Raw genomic sequence first — 23,970 nt, 5'->3', positions numbered from 1 at the left:
AAAGCGCGCCAAAACGAAAGGCGCCAGCACGGAGCAAAGCCGACTTCATTCAGGATAGCTAGCCAGACGAGCGCACCTAGAAGCAAAAACAATCCCGGTCCTCCGACAAGCCCTCGGACTGAAAAAGGCTCTGGCCTTTTTCATTCGGTCCGCGGTCCGGGCCCAGAAAAGTGCACGCCGCCGGCTCAAGGTCGCTCAGAGCAGGGACGTTCACGTTACGTGGCACGCGGACAGCGCTGACGCGCCCGGACCATCCGCGATCCGGTCCGCTCGTGTGCGGATGCTGCGGATGCAGAGGGAGTTGGAACTGGTCCAGAACGTCAGGGCGATGCAGGAGCAATACGTCTACGCCGATCCCGGAGCTTCGAATACGGAGCGAGTGGAAAGGATTGTCCGACAGAGCCACCCCACGTTTGCTCTCTATTTGCGGAAGAAGTCACTGCGGCGACCTGAACGAGCTATAGCTGTGGCAGCGCGTCGGGTAGAAGCCGAAATCTCGGCAGCCTGCGCCGCCGCTCTACGCGCTCTATCACACCAAAAGAGTCCTAGATTTTTCGTGCAGGACTAACGCATTTAAAAATTCCTTTCCTTGCGCACTATTTGCGATTGGAATTGTTATCCGCCGATACGGTCAACTGTACAACGGTTTCGTGATTCCTCTGCGCCCTTGTGCCTCCCCCCATCAAAATGCATTCATGTTGTAAACAGTATCTTGTGTCTTTGTTCTGATTTATCATTCAACGTCCTGTATCTAATTGTTTGCTGTTTCTGAATTTGTTGATTTGTATTGTCCACTCCTGCCTAAGTCCTGTATCTTAGGCCTGTAAAATAAGTAAAAAAATTTTTACCAGCACTTCTGACAGATACTCTCGGCTTGTATGCTGACACGCGAGTTTACGGCTACTTTTTCGGTTTGTCAAGCAAGAGAAGCGGTATTTTCCGTAAAATAATATTTATATTGCATTTGAACGACATTTCCGAGATAACTCATTAGCAGTGTTTATACTCGGGTAAGATTTTTGAATGCCTTGGTAGCGTTACCGTCATCGTGGCTTTTGTGAAATTAAGTGATTTAACTAAGTGATCTAACAGTCCTTGAATTTACGGTGCCTCACCATAATTGAAATGTGCTGTAAATGCGAAGCAAAAAAAAAAAGACATGCGTGTAGCCTTTGGCAAATTTACAAATATGTGTAATTCTTTAGGTGCTTGGCTCAAATAGTACTTTGCACCTTTCTTTACAGAAGTCTCTTTGCAGCAATGCTGTCAGCTGCTTACTGCTGCATTTCACACCATCCGGTCATGTGGTGATATTGGTGTTTTTTGAGACTGAGATCTTCTAGAAGGGATTGTATATATTTGAGGTGTTTGGCAAGTGGTGGCCCCAAAATTAATGTGTACAGTTAATAAATCTCACAGAAGGGTCCAGGGATCTAGAAGCAGCTGCAGTTAGTGAAAAAAATGGTTCTAGGAAAAAGCTAAAATACTAATTGACCAAGATGATTGGCCTACAATCAAAGAAACTGCTTGGATTTAACGTGGTGTTAGAGTGATGGCCTTATGATGGTCAAGGCATTTCCAATTGTTGCCCATGCTTGGCCTTCCTTAGAATGGCCAATGGTTGGCCTGTCACCACATCTAAACACAAACTTTGATTGGTGTCCAGCATTTCGCCAGTTATGGAAGCGTTGGCCACTGATGATTTGCCCTGCTGAAAAAAGTTGTACGATGCAATAGAGTTCGTCACACAAATATCATAGAATTATCATACAAATCATAGAAAATTATCATACAAATGTCATACATTTCTGTAAAGTCGTGCAATCATCAAAAAGATGTCACAGAATATTATACGAATTGTGTAATATTTTATGAGGAAGCCTCTATGAGGTTATTGCATCATAGATTTTTTTCAGCAGGGTGAAACCGCAGTTTCCAGCGCGGTGCACACAGCTACCGTTGCAACATTCCGAGCTGCTTTTCTTCTCTTTTGTCGATTTTCTGACGGGGATCCTGTCTGAGGCAAAGTGTTCGAAGGACTGAAGGGGCAATAAATGAAACGTGCTTTGTCTTGCTGCAACCTATACTTTCATTTCAGTGTCAGAGTTAGGTTTGGGGTTTGGAATAACGGAATAAAGTTTTTTCTTTACAAATTAGGACTTTTTCAAATGTTTATAGTTTCCCTCTTTGCGCGCAATCTGGCGGTCCATTCTTTTTGGTATGCAAGCCCTCGAGCAGCTGCTGAAAGACCCTATGAACCCAGCAACGGAAGAAGCAACAGTGCCTGCATTCGTGTAATAGTGTTTCCCTCTTGGCATGTGCACAAATAAATAGAAGTATGCGCTGCATATTGTCGTTGTCTTGATTAGTATACCAAAGCATTTCCCGCTGCCCAAGGCTGCAGGGCAGTAATACGTCAACTGTAAGTATTCAAGTTCCACTATTTCCCGATTCAGACAGTACAGCTGTAACGGAGGGTGCTTTGTTAAGCACGCATAGCTCGTAGTGACGCTTTGTACTTTCAGTTACTCTTTGTAGCAGGCAACGTCTTTTCCTGCGAGAATGTCTCCGAACCTAGCACCACACTGACACCTGATGATGAAATAAAACTCATTGGTTAATAGACTGCAAACAACAGAAATTGAAAAATGAGAAAAGAACTTCCTACTGCTGGCTGGAGACTGAGAAAGAAACTTCAGTAGCGTTTGTAATTTACTAAGACGACCATGTTCAGGAAATTGATAGAAGATGCCATTCATAGAATTCCTCATCAACGCATGTTGCGCTTACCAATAACAGAGCTCCTGTTGCTCATAAAACGTAGCATATTTTGCATTACGTCCGTGGACATCAGCTGGCTAGTTTCTGACTCCGTGCACTACAAGTTTTAGCGCTCGGTAAGTCCTTTTAATGCGTTATGCTCGCTTCAGCAGTTTTGGTCCAGCACGTCTACGTTGACGCACCTGTAGGGCATCTAGGGTTTTTTTTCCCAGAAACCCATAGCGCCAAAGGCATTATAGTGGGGCTACAGGAAACAAAAAAAAAAAAAAGAGTGCAGCTTCACAAGAGTGACAAGAAAGCATTATTTCATGTAACCCACAACACATCTTGAACGCACCTCTGCCATACAAGTTTCTATGCTTTCTGTAACATTGAAAGCGATCTGACTATACTTAATCAGCAACTTCACTATCTAACCATTATCCCGTGACCAGATTAACGGACGGCCTAACCATATCAACGAATACACCAATTTCATAAACCTTTTTTTTTAATGCATCGGAAATTAATTTTGAGAAAAGAAATCACCGCTTCATTATGCTGACTTTCACATGACCGGTGCGACCTGGCTTTTATTACCGTGGTACACGTATTTCTTGCCGTTTATGAAGCATCGTGCGTGAGATTGACTTCTTCGACACTGATTTTCGCGAAACTCCCTACACTTTATTTTTCCTTGCGTACCCCTTCCCAAAAATCCTCTTAAATGCTAACTTTGCTTTCTTTTTGTTAATTAGCAATCCTTAAAATCTGCTTTTCAGCGTAGGAAGCGAAAATATTAATCGAAGGACGATCTCTGCAAGATCTGGACTTGTCCAACCTACGAGCACTTTCATTTTTACCGATTCAACACACGTTTGATTTACACGTATAACTGCGACAGATATAACGAACGCTCGGCTATTAAGGCGAAAGCCTTTAATGCCCCATACTGTTGTTAGCAGACGCGTCGGCAGCCGTGTCGACAGACGCGTCGGCAGGAATGTCGACAGACGCGTCGGCAGATTCGTCCGCCTTTCGGCGTCACTGCTTAATAGGCTCAAGGTTCCAGCATTAATAAAGGCGCATCTAGTGAATGCATGGGCTTTATAAATAAAATAAAAGGAGTAAAGTCAAGGAAAGGAAAATAAAAACTAAAAATAAGTTGTGAAAATAAAAATAAAAACAATAAAATTAAGAATAGGAGCAAAAAATAAATAAAAAAACAAGATATGAAAATAAAAAAGTAAATAAAAACAAACAGTGGCCAGGAAACGCTTTCGCCTTGCAGCACTTTAGTGAGCCAAAGTGCCCCCTGATTTTTTCTGCATAATGCACTGAGCTAGAAGTGTTTGCCTAGTGCATCTGCTTGGTGCCGAAATGTACCGCCAGCAGTGATAACAAGAGGTAATGTACGTGCACTATGCCCTCGAAGTGCTTTTAGTGTACAGTACACTTTATGCGTATCTGCGTAAGAATTTACACAGGAGAGAAACGACTGCTAACTTTCCCGCTTGGATACATCGAGTACGCTTGCATTTGCTTTAGCTCGCTTAAAGTTCAAGTTGCCAACCGTAGAATTATAGCGAAACTTTTACAACGAATTATTTTCGTTCTCACGAGCTCTTCTGCAGTGTGCATCCTGCCCTGCTCTACGTTTGCTTTGTATTTCAACTGGTGTCTTTGAGATGGATTTCTGTGCAGCGCCTATAATACGCAGTGCGACCAAGAATTGAAATTCATCTATACCTAGTTATGAAATTGATGAAGATGACAATGGAGCATCTTTCGATCAGCAATCCGTTCTTTAAACTTACTAGGATTATTTACCTTCGGGTTTATATTTTATGTGCATTTTAGAGATATGGGAAAGAAGTCACTTCTATAGAGATTATCTACAACAGCCCTCACAGTAGCTGCCAATAGCAAGGTCTATCGCAGCGCGTTAGCTGTGTGCTGCATTAAAGCATGTTGGTTCTCTTCTATAGAATATGCATGACCCAGATAACAATATGAATTTTTCGACTAGCGCAACTCGAGAATCGGTTCTAATATCTCCCCACAATGGGTGGTGTGCGTGAATATCGCCGACCAACAGGAACGGCTCCGGAAGCTGGTAAATGAGTTTTTCAAGTTAGTCAATGGAAAGTTGATGATGTGGTGGTATGTATAGGCAACATACGGTTATTACTCTACTACATGTTAGTGCTCGTATTGCCACTGCCTCTAAATCTGAGAGGCAATTGAATTCTGAAAAACAACAGCAACGACACCTGATGAGGAGGTACTTCCTTGCCAGTCCTTCCTGTACACTACATATTTCTCCACAAAGTTTCGTTGAGTTTACCGTAGGCAAACTATGTTTGGTTGATACTGCGCGAGTATTTCGATGCCAACCAGCTTCTTTGTAGCCCTCGGCAGTTCCAGTGCATAATGCTTTCGACAGCCATAGTTGTAAGCGAGGACGCGAAAACTAGCCGGAGTTATTCACATATAGCCGCATTTATTATCCTGCTAAATTGACAGATGTCTTCGGTTTGAGACGGTCTTGGAAAATCCGCCTCTATTTGGGGGACTCCTTCAGCGTCTCCGACGCTGAGAAGCCTGGTATTACCTCCACTGGAGACGCGGAAGCAGATGTTGATTCGTCAAGAGGGAGAGACTCTCTCTCGCGTGCCTGTATTTTCTCAGAGCTCTGTGAAAAGTTGACCTCTGGGACAGGGAATGTTGGCGATGGTGTATTGCGTGCCCAGACGGCGCCCGCCTCTGCACGCTGCGTCAGCGTAGGATCTTCCGGAGAGAAGCTAGAGCTTCGTCCGGGCTTCAGAAAACGTTCTTTTCTGTAACCTTTATCTGGATTACTTTTTTTTTCTCTTTCTGGAACGCCTGACGTGTTCGTGAATGCGCAGCGTGTGTCCTGTGACAGTTGGGACATTCTGCTTGACCGGCACTGCAGTTATCAGTCAGGCGCTCATGGGCACCGCTCTTCGCATTGATGAGATTTCCACGGCATGTTTTGGATCCGTGTCCGTACTCTTCGTAGTTGAAAAATCTTCTCGGGTTTGGGATATAGGGACAGATTTTACAGTGGATGATTCCGATTTCACAGTATCTGGTAGACGGCACCGTTAAGGCGATATCGGATGCCTCGTTTCGCCTCATAGTGATGCGGCGAAGGGCAATCGCACCTTGAAGCATTTCAGGAGATCAGACCGCATTCTGATATACCACCTTGTACAGTGTTTAGATTCCGTTTGAGGGGTCACCAGATGGTGAGCAAACTGCTTTTGCTTGAGAGGATGTCAGAGTGATCTTCCTGCGAAACTTCAACCAGAAGGTCATCGGATGAAAGTGTTTTTGCTCTGTAATTTTTTCCTATCATTCTCTCAAGGGTTCTAGCAATAACAAAAACAGACACTGCAGGAACTTTGTCGTTATCTACTAGGGAGTGAGAATAACCGCATTTACAATGATTGCACCGGTATTGATAAAAACACTTATCTAAAGCAGCCGTATTACATTTCAGAGAGACTAGACAACACGAAAAAGATGAAGAGTTATCAATGCCGCATTAATGTATTTAAGTATTCGTTTTTCCTACCCCAATTCTGGACTGGAATAAGCTTCCGATTGATGTGGTTTGTTCACCTGGTTTCCAAAGTGCTGTTGAAATGATAACCTGATGTATTTCTTCCAGGTCTCATGCGTTTGCCAGCGCTTTGCCGATGTGTTACCATTCATACTACTTGTGAACTCCTTTAGTCTTCTCTTAGTATGCTGTGTTATCCTTGCTGACATGTTTCCCAATATCTTCTGTGCATGTGTTATTGTATGTAGTAATATCCCCCCATAATGCCTCATGGGCGCTGTAGGTACTTGCAATAAATAATTAAAAAATATCAGGAAACGAGGAAAGTAGTCACAGTGCGGTCGATTTCTAGTGGAGCCTTCTACGGTGCAGTTGCTTTTCAGGAATTCATCAGGCTTTTTGGAGGAAGAGGAACTCATGCGATATAGGTATGCTGACGGTTCCTGAAATGTCGCCTGTGTTGCCCATTCTTATTTACAGAAAGGTCCCGGAGCCCCTGACTCGTAAACAGACGGGGAGCCCGTCGGCCGGAACTTGACCATGGCTCCAACCGCCGCCGTTCATGGTTTCTAACATTCACCTTAAAAACTATCGCCACGGTGCGGATGACAGCTTCCGTATAAGGGGGCTAAGGGTCCGTGGTGGCACCAAGCACCATCACCTTGAGACTCAAGGTGGCGTTGCGGTGATGGGAGCAAGATGCTAAAGCCCCGTGCACGTTAAAGAACAACAAACAAACAAAATAATGTATGAATGAGGCAAGATGAACAACTAGATGGGAACTTTCACTCGTAAAAGCGATTGGAAGCGGCAGCATAAAATACCGAGGAAGTAATTTGTGAGGGTAATGAAACAGAACGAAGTTACTCAAATTTAACTTGATTATGACCAAATGTTTCGGAGAATCCCCCAAGGTGGAGTAGATTTGTAATAAGGGAGTAATTACTCATTGAGGTCCAAGCTTGCCGTCCTGGTTAGCTCAATTGGTAGAGCGACTGCTCCGGTGTAGCGGTGGTCCTGGGTTCGTACCCCGGACCAGGACGAATTTTTCTTTAACTACGAAGTTTCTGAGAAAGCTGTATAGCTTTCCTTTGTAGCCGTACGGCTGCGCTCGGGTGGACGTCAGTGAGTAATTACTCCCTTATTAACTTGATTATGTTAGCTTATGTCGATTATATAAGCTGGATGATTGTCCTCTGCCGTTGGCGCATCTTCCTGACTGCCTTCAGGCTCGCCTAGCTCATTTCTGTCTCAAAACCTGCTTTGTACGAACTATTCAAAGCTATCCTCAACTTCCGATTGGGAAGATATAGATTTGGGCACCTCTGTTTTTTTCCACATCCATGCCGGTATCCCGAATTGGGTCTAAAAATTACAACGAGAAAGCCAAAGGAATGTTCAACACTCTAGCAAGGGAACAGCGGTTTGAAATTGGTGGCGAGGTGCTGGAAGTAGTAAGGGAATACGTCTACTTAGGGCAGGTAGTAACCGCAGATCGGGATCGTGAGAGGGAAATAACTAGAAGAATAAGAATGGGACAGAGCGCATATGGCAGGTTCTCTGTGGTCATGAATGGCAGTTTACAAATATCCCTCAAAAGAAAAGTATACAACACTTGTATCTTACCGGCACTCACCTACGGGGCAGAAACGCGGAGGCTAGCGAAAAGGGTTCAGTTCAAGTTAATGACAACGCAGTGAGCTACGGAAAGAATAATTATAGTGTAACGTTAAGAGGCCGGAAGTGGGCAGAGAGGGTGAGGGGATAAATGCGGGTTAATAACATCCTAGTCGAAATCGAGAGGAAGAAATGGGCTTGGGCAGGGCATGTTACGTAAATGGAAGATAATCGCTGGTCCTTAAAGGTAACGGAGCGGATTCTAAGAGACGGCAAGCGTAGCAGTGGACGCAGTAAGTTAGGTGGGCGGATCAGATAAATAAGTTAGCGGGGATACGGTGGCCGCAGCTGGCAAAGGACAGGGTTAACTGTAGAGACATAGCAGAGGCATTTGTCCTGAAGTGGGCGTAGTCAGGCTGATGATGATGATGATGCCGGTAGCACGCCTGAACGATATTCTTTCTCGTGACGTCTCACTTATCTAACTCGGCCACTCTGAAGACCCAGTACTTTCTCCTCTGCCTGCACTGCCCCGGAGATCATAGAGCCAACGATCCATAAAAACCATAAGCAGACTGAATGAATCTATATACAACGCATCAAAATGCGCAACCAGCACCAGACTCCACTTTATTGCAGCACACCCAGCAACGCAACGCCACCCGATTACCATCTAGAATAGCCATCGCAAACAGCGAAGACGCCGCAGTCTCAGAAGCACAGGACAAGCAGCCTAACGCACCACTGTCGTAGCCAATGGCATCGGCAAATGCTGCTGACATCCTGCAACGATGTGCCTCGAGTAAAGGCCCTGTGCGCAGCCTAGCATCTAGAAAAACTGACACAGCTACGCCGACTGGTAAGCCAAGCACTCCTTCTTCGATGTTACAACCACACACTACTACTACCATTTACGCAGCTCCACAATATCAACAACATATCCAACACATACCGTCAATGCTAGAATCTGATATGAACAAAACAGAGATCCCGTTAACGTGCTTTGAAAAGACTGAACAGACTTCACCGCCTGACTGACACTGCAAAGAAACTTGACTCAGCCAACGAACGCAACGAAACACGCCAGAGCATGCTTGAACGCCTTCTCCCAAATGAAATCTTTAGCTGCGAAAACATGGCGTACATTTCTCAGTCGCAAAAGAGGCAAGGAGAACACCTAGGAAACACGAAACATTTTCCGCACAAGCTCATACCGCTATAATGCTGGCACGCAGGACGTATTTCTCATACTACAAAGCACGCTTCTGCAGCCAAAGACAGCACAGACACAGGCACTTTTCGCAACAGACATAAAAAAGACCCTCGATAATGTTACACATGATCTCATACTCAAGTCCGTTCAAGACACACGATGCGGCCCCAACATGTACAATTACATACGCAGTTTTCTCAAAGGCAGGGTAGCCCTTTTCAAGGCAGCGCCGTCTCTCTCTCCTCCCCAGTCAACATTACCCGTGGACCACCTCAAGGATCCATTATATCTCCAACCCTCATTAATATATGCCTGAGAGCTCTATCCACGATCTGAAACCGTCATCCCACATTCTACGCCGTTACCTTGTGGAACGAATCCGGATGTCCAGGGGACGTTGAAACGACCCTCCAGGAAAGCATACACACCATAGGGGATCACTTCCACGTAACCGGATTCAAACCACCGCCCTGTTACAACTCACCCTACTCGGCAGACAGGTACCAAAGGTGACAGCGTGTAGAATACTCGGACTCCTAATACACGATTACGACAATACAAACTGCAACCATGTACAATTTCAAAAAAGTTTTCCTATTCGTACCGCACAGTGCGTGAGCCACATGACTGAAGGAGCACGAAACATTAACAACAACGGTTTATGGGGTTTGAGGTCCCAAGGCTATGAGAGACGCCGTAGTGGAGGGCTCCGGAAATTTCGACCACCTGGGGTCACGGAAAACAAACCATACGGTGCGGTTGATGCAGCGCCCAAACGCACTTCTTCGAACTACTTCTTATGAAACGATACTCGAGCAATGAACTTCACAGGATGAGAACGCAAGACAGTTGAAGCCAGGGTTGCGCTGCGAACGGAAATTCAGTGACCGCGAGTGGCATCATGCCTATGCAGCTCCAGGCTAATGACTGGTTATCAGGAAGTGAAAGCCGCGGTCATTGTCTCACGCCTCGATGGACACCTCAACCACGCCGTAGGGGAAGGTGGGAGTGAAAAAAGTAAATTAGCTGTGGTTTAACTACTGCTCAACCTAGTTAGAGAGTGAAAGCTCTAGTGTATCGAGTAACTAGAAGCGGCTTGGCGTCAGTAACGCTGAGAACGTTCCGGACAACTACCAGCACGGGAGCTCGTCGAAGAGGCTGCGTCTTCGTTCCCTTCCACGTCAGCGCCGTCTGCGGCGAGATCAGTCCCGGTAGGCACCTTTTCAACGCGCAGAGTGACGTTATGCTAGGTCACGTGACTTGCACTCTGTTATAGGGTATATGACGTCATCCATTCACCCATTGTTATTCTTACATTTTGCTAAATTTTTCAAAGTCAAGCAGAAGGTCACATCGTGTTTAGCACTTGTAGTTATCCACTGCTATAGAAACATATCAACTCATTAATTGTTGCAATTAAATTGTATAATTAATGTTAATTAGGCAAAACTTCATCTTTACAATGATGCATTACATGTGGACATTGTTTACTCCAATGTATTGTCATTACTATACTATGACGTCATCATGGTCAACCACAGTAACTAGTACACGCCTAGATGCAATAAGACTAGCGATCCTGCGGCGCTACTCCGCGGCCAAGCGCGGAGCTCGGCGCTGCGACCACCTGTTTCCAGACGCATATCCGTTGTCTAGGCACGCCGTTGCTAACCGCCTGCTACTCCTCTCGAGGCTCCGGCGCCGTTAAGCTTTTGTTATAAAAGACTGCCGAGATCTCACACACCTTATCCGACGGATCCTTAGCAAAAAAGTGTACGACGCCATAGCGTAGTGTGTTAGGCTTTCCACTCTGAGCAGTTTGACACGTTTAAACGCAGGGCAGTCTCCCATGCCTCTCAGGTGGGTGTGGGGGAAGGTGAGGATTCTGAGCACATGGCCACACCATGTCAAAGCAATCGTATATCTCCCCACAGTGCGGGCAGCGCCCATCTATGTACGGATCAAAGTGTTTGGCGATGGCAGAACAGAGAAGAGTTCCTGTCTGCACTGCAGGTGCCGTGGAGTTCGCTCCTCCGCTTTGCTCAGCCCCTTGGCAGGTGTTGGGTAGAGACGGTGGCTGTCGCAGTAATGAATTAAGATTTCGCGGGACCGCAGAAGCGGTTTATGAACTACTCAGCCAGGAGAGCTAGAATGAGGAGCCCGGTGTGTGATCGCTCGGGCGGCCGCATCAGCGGCCTCAATGCCTCGTAGACCCTGGTGGCCAGGAGCCCAGATTACATTTGAACGAGTTGGATCGGCGAGAGCCCGTCTTACAATTTGGGAGGCAAGAGGTGATATTTCCACTGCAAGGTAGCGTTCACAGGCCCGGCGAATGTCTGTGCTAACCGTTCTCGATTTTGGATCGGTGGCAGCGAGAGCTATTGCTATTTCCTCCGCTCGCGTTGAATTCGGGGCCCTAAACGATAGGCCATCGACATTCACTCCCCGGGGGACTACGACAGCCGTGCAGAATCCCGCGGCCGACGGCCCTGTGATGTCTGCGTAGTAGACGCCCTGTTTAGATCCATATTGCCTCTCAAGCGTGCGAACCCGGGCTTGTAGTCTGCCTTTATGTGAAGTCATGTCCATGTTACGCGGGAGCGGAGCGACACAGAGCATATGGCGCCACAGCATCGGCCTCTTTTGATGACGTCGACAATGCTGTCTCATGCCTTTAGTGCCAACTTCAATGTACACACTGTCGAGGCACAAGTGGATACTGTCCTCATTAGGGTCCACGGTAACGTGAACGTTATCACCCATAACATTAACCGCTAAGTCGGAATCGCGTAAAGGCCACGGCCACGAGATGCGAGGTGATGAACGCGTCCCTGTTAGCGAGGTAATGGACGTTAAATTTTTCCTTTCCGTTCTTTTTAAAAACAAAAAAGTGTATAAAAGTAGACGAGCCATGTGAATGAGCCCGGAATGCAAAAATGAGAAGGTAATGAAATAGCGCTCCGATGATCTGTGCTGCAGCGGCTACGTGGATGTTCACGGCCGCTAGAAATCATTACAGCGCCGGGCAGCATCGCCCTGGCCACTGTGTTCACTCGCGCAAAGCGCCGTAGCGCGGCGGCCGCAAGACATGGACGCAGCGGGCAAAGCGAACGCCGCACTAGGTGTTCACCAGTGTTGTAGGCGTTACCAAAAAAAAGTAACTAAATGCGTTACTCGTTACACTAACAAAAAAAGAACGCGTTACCGCCCTACGTTACCTACAAAAAAAGGTAACGCATTTCCGTTACCGTTACCGAAAAAAGGATCGCACGTTACTTTGCCGTTACTCCATGGCCATAAATTTTAATCAGTGGTTCCTCGCTGTAAGAACTCAAGATAACAATTTTATAAAGCTCATACTTCATATAATTCCAACTTCACAAACAAAACATAGCTGAACTGAACAAATTTACAGTAATTCTGGTGTGCTTCTGCTTACGAAATTACGCGGAAATTGTGTAGCAATAACGAAATGCTTAAATGTCATAGTTCAGAAAAATATATTTGCGCACATAAACAATTTTTTTTTACTTGAACCTGCATAATTATTGCAAAAATGCTGAGTGTTTGCGTCAAGGTGTTCAAGGTCAGCTTCGCTCGCAAAACTTAGCCGCAGTTGCAGATAGAAACAAATGGTTGACTGCAATCCCCTTTTCTGTGCTGTATCATTGTACTCTTCCTATGGCTCTCTTGGGGCCAACTTGAAGTGAACTGGCGACATTCATGAGTTTGCTCACAAGAGGGAACTGCTTCCACCAAGAATGCGAGAGTGTCGCCTGGGAACGATACATTTTGGTTGAAAAACAAGCTTACGCAGAAACTCACTTAAAGATTTCTCCAAATGGTTCACTGGTGGCTTGGCATGCGTCCACTCTTTAGAGAGTTGTGTGTGTGGGTGGTTTGGGGGTGAATACAAGTGGGTGACTGCGTGTTCGTGCTTTCTTTTTTAGTTGAGTGCGTCGTCAAGGGCAGGTGTTTTCTGGCATGCATGCGAGCCGCAACAAGGGTCGTCGAGAGCACCGGTAGATTTTGTTTATTTGCACCATCATTTTCGGCGTTTTTTTTTTTTGAAAAAGAGGCGCAGGGGAACAATTGAAATAAAAAGTAACTAGTAACGTGACACGTCACGTTACCGAAAAATGTTAACGTAAGTACGTTGCCCGTTACAGGTCCGAAATGGCAACGAGTACGTTACTAAGTTACCGAAAAAAGTAACGCGTTACCGGTAACGCCGTTACTTGTAACGCGTTACCGACAACACTGGTGTTCACTGGTTACCGCTGACCACCCGAGGGCGAGCGGCATCGATTTCTCGCCCTCTATCCTCGGCGCAAGCGAGCGGCAGTATCCGCCGGAGCTGCTTGTGGCCCATTCAGAGCGGCCTGAAACATCCTTAAGTCCGTTCACTTGGACTGCATACGACCCGCATACCTTACGGCACGGTTCGGGTGTCCACCGAGATGTGAGAAAAGTACTGCGCCATTTCCTTTCCCGAAAAGCGAACCAACCAAGCGCATGCCACTGCATGGTCGCGACGCCGAATGCACGCGCCGAACACAATGTTGTACACAGTCCGAAGATGATTGCTCGAGGCCTAATCTAAAGTACTCTAACGCGGTTCAATATCGCAGGAAGACTGACCAATACGCGGGAGCTTAGCTAGACGCTGGACCATCACCCCACGGTCCGCACTATCCTGCAGCGCCATTTTTACTGAAGAGCTTAAGTGAACATGAAAGCAGAAAAAATTTGGTGCAGTTTGGCCTAAACGACAGCGAACCCTCATGTTTCGTTATACTGTACAGCCGACGCCGATGAATATCCAGCAGGAAAGGTGCGCTTCTAAGCCGAGTAGTGGACCCCCTGGCATTCCAGGAAAACCAGAAATTCGGGTAGACGAAGGCGAGATTCCTCCTTGCCCAAGAAAGATTTGGATTGCACGAGCGATCCATACTGCGTGGCAAGGAAGCAAACCCGTTGGGGTGTGCATTTTTGACAAAGGCTCTACACCTTCGCGAACAGTCCCGAAAAAAGCGTAATCACCTGCGAAGAACTGCGATACCTTGCCAGCCTCCTGGTTTCTTCTGGCGGGTGCATGAAAGGCGTGGCAGAATGACAACGCAAAGGCCGCACGTTGGCAGCGATGAATAGGAATGCCGAGGGTGAAGATAAACGCCACTAAGCTTCTCTGTAATCTTATGATTCCCAACAGCGTTGGCAGTCCATCGCATCTACGATAACATGCATGAATGCAGTTCTGCTTCTTGAGGCGACCGAACTCAAAAGGAATAAAAAAAAATTACGAGTCCAAAAATCTTTTCTAACGCGACGATTCAATGCCACCTTGCGCGACATAGGATACGGTCATGTGTGCAATCGCCAAACTCTTGGAAATTTCACGACAAGGACTTAACTGGGACAACGTCGCGAAGGCTCTCTGCGTGCGCATACTAATTATTGGATGATAATTGCGATGCGTGCTCAGTGGCGTGCACTTAGAATGAAACATCAGATTTAGGCAGGTAGTCAGCAGTAACATCAGTACGCTCAAGTCTCGGCGAAACAAAGACCCTGCTTCTCAACATATGCGCGCTATTGCGAGCGATATGCAAGAGTGAGTAACAGAACGCATGCAGATGCGACTCAAGCGAGCGCCGGTGGTTGAACTTAAAATTGAAGGCTTCTTCGATGTGGATGAAAATGGCTTTCGAAAACACAATCTTTTCTCCCTCAGTACCGGATAACAAAATGACTTCTTCACACAGTTAAAGCCTGTTTCACATGCATGCAAGCGAAAACGCTTGCGATTTCTGTCCCCGAAGCAGAAAAACGTGTTTCGAGCGGCCGCGACAGCTACAGGGGCCAATGTGACGATGTTCCGAGAAGTACAAAAGTTTTCGCGGCGTCGCGCCACTCATTCGCTTGAAACATCCTTAACCTTCCCGGTGTTAACACCGGCAAGAACAGTGCTTCTAAATTGAAAACCTGCAGTACTCGCTGAGTGAAGAACTACGGCGCTTACTTCCATCCGTGCTTTCTAGAAGAGGCGAGCCGTGATCGCGTCAAGGCCTGAGTTTCACTTCTACATCGGCCACAGCCACGCGACCACCCTCAGCGGTATATGACTGTATCTGTCACTTTCTTTCACCAGTGCTTCTGCGATTTGGGCAACAAATCTCACGGAGTAAATATAGGTCGTTACGGGTTCTTCGCGTGAGCACTAAAAGCACTTTCTACGCTAATAAAATTCTCGATTGTTGCAAGACTCGCGTATTCAGCAATACCAATTACAGAACTGACCAGATGCCATCGCACTTACCACTCTTGCTGCTGAGGTTGAAGCTTTGGGGAAGGCTTAGTTCACGCAAACCGATCGTGTTCACACATTGAAGATATCACGCCAACAACACCGCACTTCGAAGACAAGCCGGCACTGGCACGTTGGCAAGAGTTCTTTCTTCCGCCGCAGAACAGAATATCCACCGTGAATGGCGACGGTCAGGCGAACAGCTCACACGAACACGACGTTGTCAGGCGCCGGTGGTAGCTGGAGCTTCAGAATTTTTCAAGCCATAACTTGACAGAAATGACAAACAGGGGCTGGGGTCACATTACGACGAGATGCATAAAGGGCGCATTAGTCCAATAATTAATGCCGGTTTCGAACTGCGTCACAAGTAATTAACGAAATGACATCCGAACACCGCTGTAACGGCGAACCGCCGCCTTGTCTCGGCCAGGTAGGCTTAGGCCTAGTCTCGCTAATTCTCGTCCGCCGGGCGGGAACAAGAGGGAGGCCTGATAGCAGAGTTGATAGCGCGTGCTGCAGCTGAGGCCGCAGCGACTCTTTTGTTTTCGTGTTTTTTAGTTTTAAGACTGCACTGTTTTATCTCGGTTTGAAGCTCACGTTCAGTCGCGCTCGACTGCTTTGCTTTTTAGCAGACGGGAGCATACCAGTGCCACGTAACCTTTCCGTCGCGATTGGAAAGACGGCAACAGAGCATGCTTGGCTGTCGCCGAAACTGCTAGTCCGCTTGACTGGGGATTCCGTAGCGTTACCATACTATCACGAGAACAGTGGCAGGAAGGTTGAAAAATATCCATTTCGACCTTTGGCAGACCTCTAGCGGTCGAACTACTATTTTCTAGAGTGAAGATCACTTTCCTTAAACAGTGCAACGAAGGTTAGGGGCCAGCTATGCGCATATATTTTTCCGCTCTTCTTGCGGAAATGAATTGCGGCCGAGCATTTGAATATGTTAACCCCCCCCCCCCCCCCCAAAAAAAAAAAAAAAAAGAGAAAGAACATTACTGCCAGCAGCACCAAACCTAGACACGTGCGTGGAGGCCGCACTTTTTTTTTCGGGATTTTGACGGGGTGCTGTTCTTGCAAGAAAGCGTAATTTTTCTACTCATTTTTAGCGATTACAGTGTAGGCGAGATTATGCATGTGTATACTGTTTGTGCGGCCACCCTTGTTTTAAAACGATTCAGCGTGGGTCTGGGGGACCCTTTACGGAGAGAGCCCATTGAAATTATGGATTATGTGCGACGTCCAGCCAGAACTGCTTCCAATAAATTTACCAGACTGGTAGATCCCTTTATTGCCGAAGGTCGCGTCACCTCAAGTTGTTCTCACTTAGAATTAAAGCGAAGGCATATGCGTATAGTGGTGGGATTTGTCGTTGGACCATAATCACGGTTTGGCTGACGGTTCGAATCGGTGCTTCGCTCGTGGGACCCACGGCCGTAGGTGAGAGGAGGCTCTCATCTGGCCCTGTTTTCCGCTCGCTGATGAAGGAACTCAGGAAATATGGCATCTTCATCATATTATGAAGAGTGCGTTGTTTGTTGCTCCATGCGGAATGTGCTTGACGAGGAAAATCATACACAATGTCAGCGCTGTATGCCTGCTTTCTTTCAGTTGCCCGGGTGCCATTTTGGGGGGAACAGCATTTACACGCACGGCCCAAACGCGGCTGTATACCGTATTCTGCGCAATAGTCACGAAGCTGTAAACTTATAATCATCGTCTCTTGTTATCGGCGCTGTTCTGCATGCAGAGGCGACAATACTGCGTGCGCACTCTGAGCGCCCGCTTTCCATGCACAACGTTCGTTGGGCAGATAGGTCCTGTACTCGCAAATATCTCATTAGCGTGAATTACGCGCCCCGAGATTCTAAGTAAGCAGCCTCCAAATGCAAAAACTACATTAGGAGAGAGACGGAGAAGAAAACTCGCACGATGGTATATTTTACGATATGTTGAGGTAGAGAATACGAGAGTGACTTCATATATCTGTATTGCTCCAGAGCGCTCTTTTATGTTTATTACGCATACTCCCTGTTCGACTAGCGGTCCTGTCCAGTCCGCCGCTATATAGGCGCTCGGCGTCACCAGTGACCTTCTCCTCAGGCGGCGCGTTTAGCCAACACCCTCTGAAGAATTTTGACAAGAGGGTGTTGGTTTAGCAGCAGGACCGTGCTACATTCATCCCCTCTCGCCACACTACCCTCTCTCCTTCTACGGTAACCATCCTTCTCCCCCTTCTTCCGGAGTAACTGCCTTCCAGGCGGTTCCCGTGGCAACCAGTCTCCGCTTGTGCCTTACGCCCACGCTTTTCCTTCCAAGGTTCTCATTCATCTTCGCGGCAAAAATGGCACGAGAGTTCCCAACTACGTTAACGGAGTGTGGCCACTGTTTAATCCATATGTGAAAATAAGGAGTTTCGCACTCATTGGTTTCAGCGGGCTGCCGGCAGTAACTGATTGTATTGCGTGCAGTGCACATGGGCATGCACCAGAGTAAGTTGGAAAGGATTACTGCGGGAAGCTAAGATATGAAAAGTTCACGACAACTGACGCAAACCACAGAAAAGGAGCCTGAAAGAAATCGAGTGCAGCGCATGGACGGCTGACATTTGCTACGTGGGCTTGAACCCTGGTTCGTTTTTTTCGCTGGCGAAGCACGCGTGGAATATTCTCGATCTTCGTAGTTTCTTCAGGCATAGTCGGCACTAGCACGAGGTCGAAGCCACGGCTTATCTTTGAGCGCCCGGAACAGATTCGCCACTCGCACCGCGCGCGCCCGCTTGGAAGCGCGGCCCAAAGGTCAGTCTCCACTGTGCACCATTGCAAGCGCGCCCGCACAGGCGCTGCGAACTAAGTAATAACGCGAACGCCGCACTTACTGTCGTCCAGCCAGCGCGACTCAGACTTCCTCGCCCGCCCAAGAGCGCGGAAGTCTTTCACCCTCACGCTCCATACCCAGGTGCCAAGTGCGCTGGGAGACGGGCGCCACCACCGGCTCAAGCAGCCGCTTCGCGGTGATGGGCTGCATATTTTTGAGAAATACTGTATGTATGTTGTCCATGAAGACGTTTATGAAGAACTCTTCGGCCGGAAGGGACGCCACTGCTTTGCGACATTCCCTGCGAAACGGTGGTGGGCTGAAGCCTCGGGGTGAGAAATCGCCACCTTCCAGAAGCGCCACCCACCCACCCAACGGCGTGGGCCTGGGCGAAAAAGTGGTGCCGACGAGGACACCAACGACAAAGCCGGATTTTCTACAAAACAGGAGCGTTAGCGTTAAAAGTAAATGGAGCTCACCAACATCCGCCGGTGGGTGAGCGGTCAGAAAAGCCTTCACCCACCAGAAGCTCACGCAGAAGCGGAACGAAAACGGAGGCGAAGTCAAGTTCAAAGACGCAATGTGAAGGCGGCAATGTAAAAATGAAATGTACAAACAATACTGCGAACGCCCATTTTCAGCGTCACATCGTATGATCGCCCGCGAGTTTTAAAATGCTTCGCTGGTAAAAAAATTCTCCTATTTTGAGATCGAACTGAAATCACCTGACCGGAACATTGCTATTGGCTGGAAGGAGGTGACGTCACAAGACGGGATCATGCCCATTGGCTGGAGGTAAGTGAAGTCGTCAGAAGGGAGCATTTCCATTGGCTACAGGGAACCGACGTGACAAGACGGGAGCATTTCCACTGACATTGGAGAGGCCTTTGCCCTGCAGTAGGCGTATTAAGGTTGATGATGATGAAGATTCTCACTGGCTGCAGAGAAGTGACTTCACAAGACCATAGCGTTTCCATTGGCTGGAGGGAAGTGGCGTCACCAGACGGGAGCATTCCCATTGGCTGGAGGGAACCGACTTCACCAGACGGCAGCATTCCAATTGGCTGGAAGGAACTGACGTCACCATAGGGGAGAGTCGCGTCAACAAGTATGAGGCCGTGATGAGGAAAACATGGACTGATTTAGTGGCAGTAGTGTCGCGGTTCAATGCGCTGCCTTGAGCCAGCAGGAACATACGCGAGGGTCCAGCGCGAGGAGGGAGCCCAGGCAGGATGCTGCTAGGTGTTGTCTTCATGGACGGCCGCTGCCACCGGTGCTGCGCGAGACCAGTGCTGCTTCTACAGCAGCATTCCTATTGGCTGGAGGAAACTGACTTCACAAGACGGGAACATTTCCACTGGACAGAAGTGACGTCCCCAGCCAGAAGTTACGTCACTTTCAGTAAACACGCCACCAGCTTTTAATGCTATCGCATTGCTAACCATGTAAATTGGTTAATAATAATAGGTAAATGTAATAGGTAAATAGGTCCACGGGCATTTTTTTTTTTTTTTCACCCTGGCTCCAGCAAGACCGCTTCCGGCGGTGACGCAGCCCTCGTCGACTTGATATAGTCGGACTGACACCGTCAGAAAGATCACATTACACGAAAAGCCGTTACATTGAGATTACCCGCTATGGACTTAATTTAGCTTACCGTCACAGCACCAGCTGGAGCACTCCTTGTATCATATCAGATCGTAAATCGTGGCCTGCAAATCATCTGGGTGCTATGCATTGCCACGTGCTTTTCCCATGCCATCTGCGTGCACTGACCCCTTTCCACCTTCGGGTATAAAAAACTCCGATCAATAGATCAGGGCGTTCACTGTTTCTTGACAACCTGGCTGTTCACTTTTGTCGTTCCACTCAAGGACGATACATGGCGCCAGAAGTGGGATGCAATGGAGCAAGTAAGGCAGTCGGAACCCCTGCGTTTGACAACGGACGGAGGACGGAATTGGAAGCTATTTCGTCGGAAGTACGAATTTTTTCTTCGAGCCATGGCATGCGATGACAAACCAAGATCAGAGGCGTCAAAGACGGTCCTGCTGCTCAGCGTTGCGGGTGAGGAAGGCTTGGACGTTTTCAACAACTTCGTGTTCACACGAGAAGAAAGCGAGGAAGACTGCGCTACCGTGATTTCAAAGTTAGAAGTGTTAAGTTGCTGCCCGACATGACAGCCAGTTCGGTGATCGAGAGATTCATCATCAGCCTGACTACGCCCACTGCAGGGCAAAGGCCTCTCCAATTAACCCTGCCCTTCGCCAGTTGCGGCCACCGTATCCCCGGCACCTTCTTGATCTTATCCGCCCACCTAACTTTCTGCCGCCCCCTGCTATGCTTGCCTTCTCTTGGTATCCACTCAGTTACCCTTAGGGTTGGTTAGTTGGTTGCGACTGAGAGAAGGATGAAAAGGAAAGTGCACGGGCCTGCCAACTGGCTCAAGCCGAGCCACCACCGCTGCCACGTGCAGATAGAAGAGAGTTGAAAGATAAGAGGACAGAGCAATGACGCGCGTCGCAACAACCGCGTCCGCCGGAACGGACGCTGGCTGAAAAATACAGATACACGGCCGCAGCCCGAAGGCTGCAAACCGAATGCCACAGATATATTAGCTACCAGCGGTTATCTTCCCTTCGCATTACATGCCTTGCCCAAGCCCACTTCTTCCTCTTGATTTCATATAGGATGTCATTAACCCGCGTTTGTTCCCTCATCCACTCCGCCCGCTTCCGATCTCTTAACGTTACACCAATCATTTTCCTTTATTAGCTCGCTGCGTTGTCCTTAACTTAAGCTGAACCCTCTTTGTTAGCGTCCCCGTTTCTGCCCCATAGGTGAATACCGGTAAGATACAGCGGTTGTAAACTTTTCTCTTGGGGGATATGGGTAAACTGCCATCCATGATCTGAGAGAACCTGCCATATGCTCTCCGCCCCATTCTTATTTTTCTAATTATTTCCCTCTCATGATCCAGAGCAGCTGTCACTACCTGCCCTACATAGGCATAATCCCTTACTACTTCTAGCACCACGCCACCCATTGCGAACTGCTGCTCTCTTGCTAGACTGTTGAACATTACTTTCGTTTTCTGCATGTTAATTTTTCCCACAGTTCAGCATTGACGAGTTTTTTCTTTTTGCACGGCTTTATGATTGCAAGCATGTTAAATTTAGCCAGGAATATTCCCAACCTAACGGGCTTGCAGAAAAGGGTGTGCAAATCGTGAAGCGGATTCTGATGAAATCGAAAGCGGCAAATGAGTGTTTCTGGATGGACATGTTGAATTACAGGGCCAGTCCCACCGAAGATGGCCGGTCTCCAGGCGAGCTGCTGAAAGGGAGGCGGCTGCGCACACCAGTGCCGGACTTCAATCCCATGCCGGTGATACAGGTGAAGACACGCAGCCGGATAAGTCGCAAGGAGTGCGCTGTACCTCGCCTCAGCAACGACTTGGTGCGTTTGAATGGAAAGTCCTGGGCACGGAAAGAAAACGCGATTGGACCGGTCCGGCCACGAGCCTTTTATGTGCGCACAGAAAACGGTGCTGCTCTTCGGCGCAACCGGCGGCACCTTTTGGCAACGAGGGAACGGTGTAATATCAGTTCGTCACAAGGGCTGGAGACAACAGTCACTGCGCCTACACCGACAACACCGACGCTCTCGTTGCAGCATAAAGAGGCATTGGCAACGGGCAATCCGGCTTAAATAACTCAGCGGCCATCGGTCCAACCACCGCGAAGGACGACACAACAAATGCGGCCACCGGAGCGTCTGCGTTACTACCAGCGATTCCGGCAGACAAGCCAACGATGTCGAGTTTGGTGCTGAACAGTTGAGCCGGAGGATGTATCATACCAGATCGTGGTCTGCAAGTTATCTGGGTACTGATGTGCTCGGGGATCGGGACCAGGGTCTTCACCGCATTAGGGCGAAGCAAGCAGACTACGGAAAGAAGCCTTCGGGAGGAATAGCAAGCTTGAAGGTTTATTTTACACCATGTACAGTAGCAAGGAGACCAAAGTCAGAAAATGGGGGAGGATCCCTGGCACCCCACAGATTGCTACTTAAATGCAGTTCACATTCCCCAGGCACCCGGCTAGGGAATCTGATGTCTGGTTGAGCGTCCAATGGGCCGCCAGCGTCTTCCTAGGCTCCGCCCTCCTCACGTGGCCGCGCACACCGCACAGACACACACACACACAGGCAAGGAGGAACTTGACGTCTCTCAGTCGCGAACTGTTGGTTTTCCGCGGGCCGACCAGGCCCAAAGGTCGTTGCTGCTGTGTGATGACCTTGATTGATGGGGACGCGAGCGCTGACCGCTCACCGGTGACCTCTTCAGTTCGGTGGGAGGGACAAATCAGCCGTGTCGCCTCTCCGCTTTGTCGGCTCCTCAGGGCGCACGCGGGCACTGAGTTGGCGGCGCCGTCGCCCCGCCGTCGTCTCCACTGGGTCTCGTCCGTCGGTCCACGGCAGTCCGGGAGAAGCGCCGCACTCAGCCTCCCCGGCGAAGGGGATTAGACGCCTTTGTGTACGCCGACGCCGTTGCCAGTAGCTGCCCCACGCAGTGTCTCTTTTGTCTTCCCCGAGCAGCAGCGCTTCGGCCAAAGTGGCCTGATGGCGCCCGATTGGCTCGCCTGTTTCCGGTGCCAGTCCCCAGGAGCGCAGTCCGGCACCAGAACCGCATTCAGCATCGCCGGCGAAGGGGATTAGAGCCTTTGTCCACGCCAACACCGTCGCCAGAAGCCGCCCCCCGGCCGTGTCTCTTTTGTCTCCTCCGAACAGCAGCGCTTTCGGCCGTTTACCTGACGGCGCCTGACTGGCTCGCCATTCTCCGCTGGCTGGGCCTCCGATCATTACAGTACTGTGCAGTGCCACGTGTTTTCCTCGCCCTCTGCGTGCACTAACCGCCTTCCACCTTCGGGTATAAATAACACCGAACAATAAATGAGGGGGTTTACTGTTTTTTGGCAACCTGGCTGTTCATTCTTGTCCCACTCAAGGACGATACACTCCTCACGAGTACGTGGCTGCTTCGTCTTTGCGGTTCAGAGCAGAGGTTGCGCGGTGGGTGGCGTGAAGCTCCTTCGCCATGGCCGATGCGAGACAAATTGTCTCAGCAGCAGTAAGGAGCCGAGATTCGGTGTGCTCGTGGGCGTCGTCCACGTAGGCGAGATAACCGCTGGTCCTTAAAGGGCAACTACAGAGGTTTTAGAAATCGACGAGATTAAGAGGGTCGAATGTGCGAAACTTGCAGGTAAAGCATGCGAAGTCCTTTTGGGGCATTTGAAGTGGTTTCGTCATCGACGATTCAAACAGCGACAGCCTTAAAGCTTCTCCGCAGCGCACAACGCCAAATGGGGGAGGGGAAAGGGGGGGGGCATGATGACGTCATCGAAGGTATCACTACATTTACAACGCACAAACGCCTGCTTTGAAGCAAAAACCGACGCAATCGAAGGCACAGTCCGCCGAACGTTGTTTGGCAGCATCCAACGAGGCACGGCAGGGTTTGGCTGACGGCAGCAGTAATTTGAAATCATACCTTCCGTGACACCCCACTGAATTTCCCCGCATTCCTGTAGTGCTTTCTGGAGAAGCGCAAAATTGATTGCGTCATCGTTTTGAAATACTAGTGCAACAAAACTTGGTATG

The 23,970-nt window shown here is 48.6% G+C and overlaps 1 pseudogene; it reads left to right on the top strand.

Moving 5' to 3' along the window:
• The first annotated feature begins 20,196 nt into the window (after positions 1-20,196).
• On the top strand, positions 20,197-22,143 carry LOC149331448 (uncharacterized; annotated as a pseudogene).
• The last annotated feature ends 1,827 nt before the right edge of the window (positions 22,144-23,970 follow it).

This window comes from Amblyomma mixtum, chromosome 8 (genome assembly GCF_055824585.1).
Source record: "Amblyomma mixtum isolate Tamu chromosome 8, ASM5582458v1, whole genome shotgun sequence".
Lineage (NCBI taxonomy): Eukaryota > Metazoa > Arthropoda > Arachnida > Ixodida > Ixodidae > Amblyomma > Amblyomma mixtum.
Note: the sequence above shows the minus strand (reverse complement) of the source record. Positions and strands in the feature narration are given on the sequence as shown.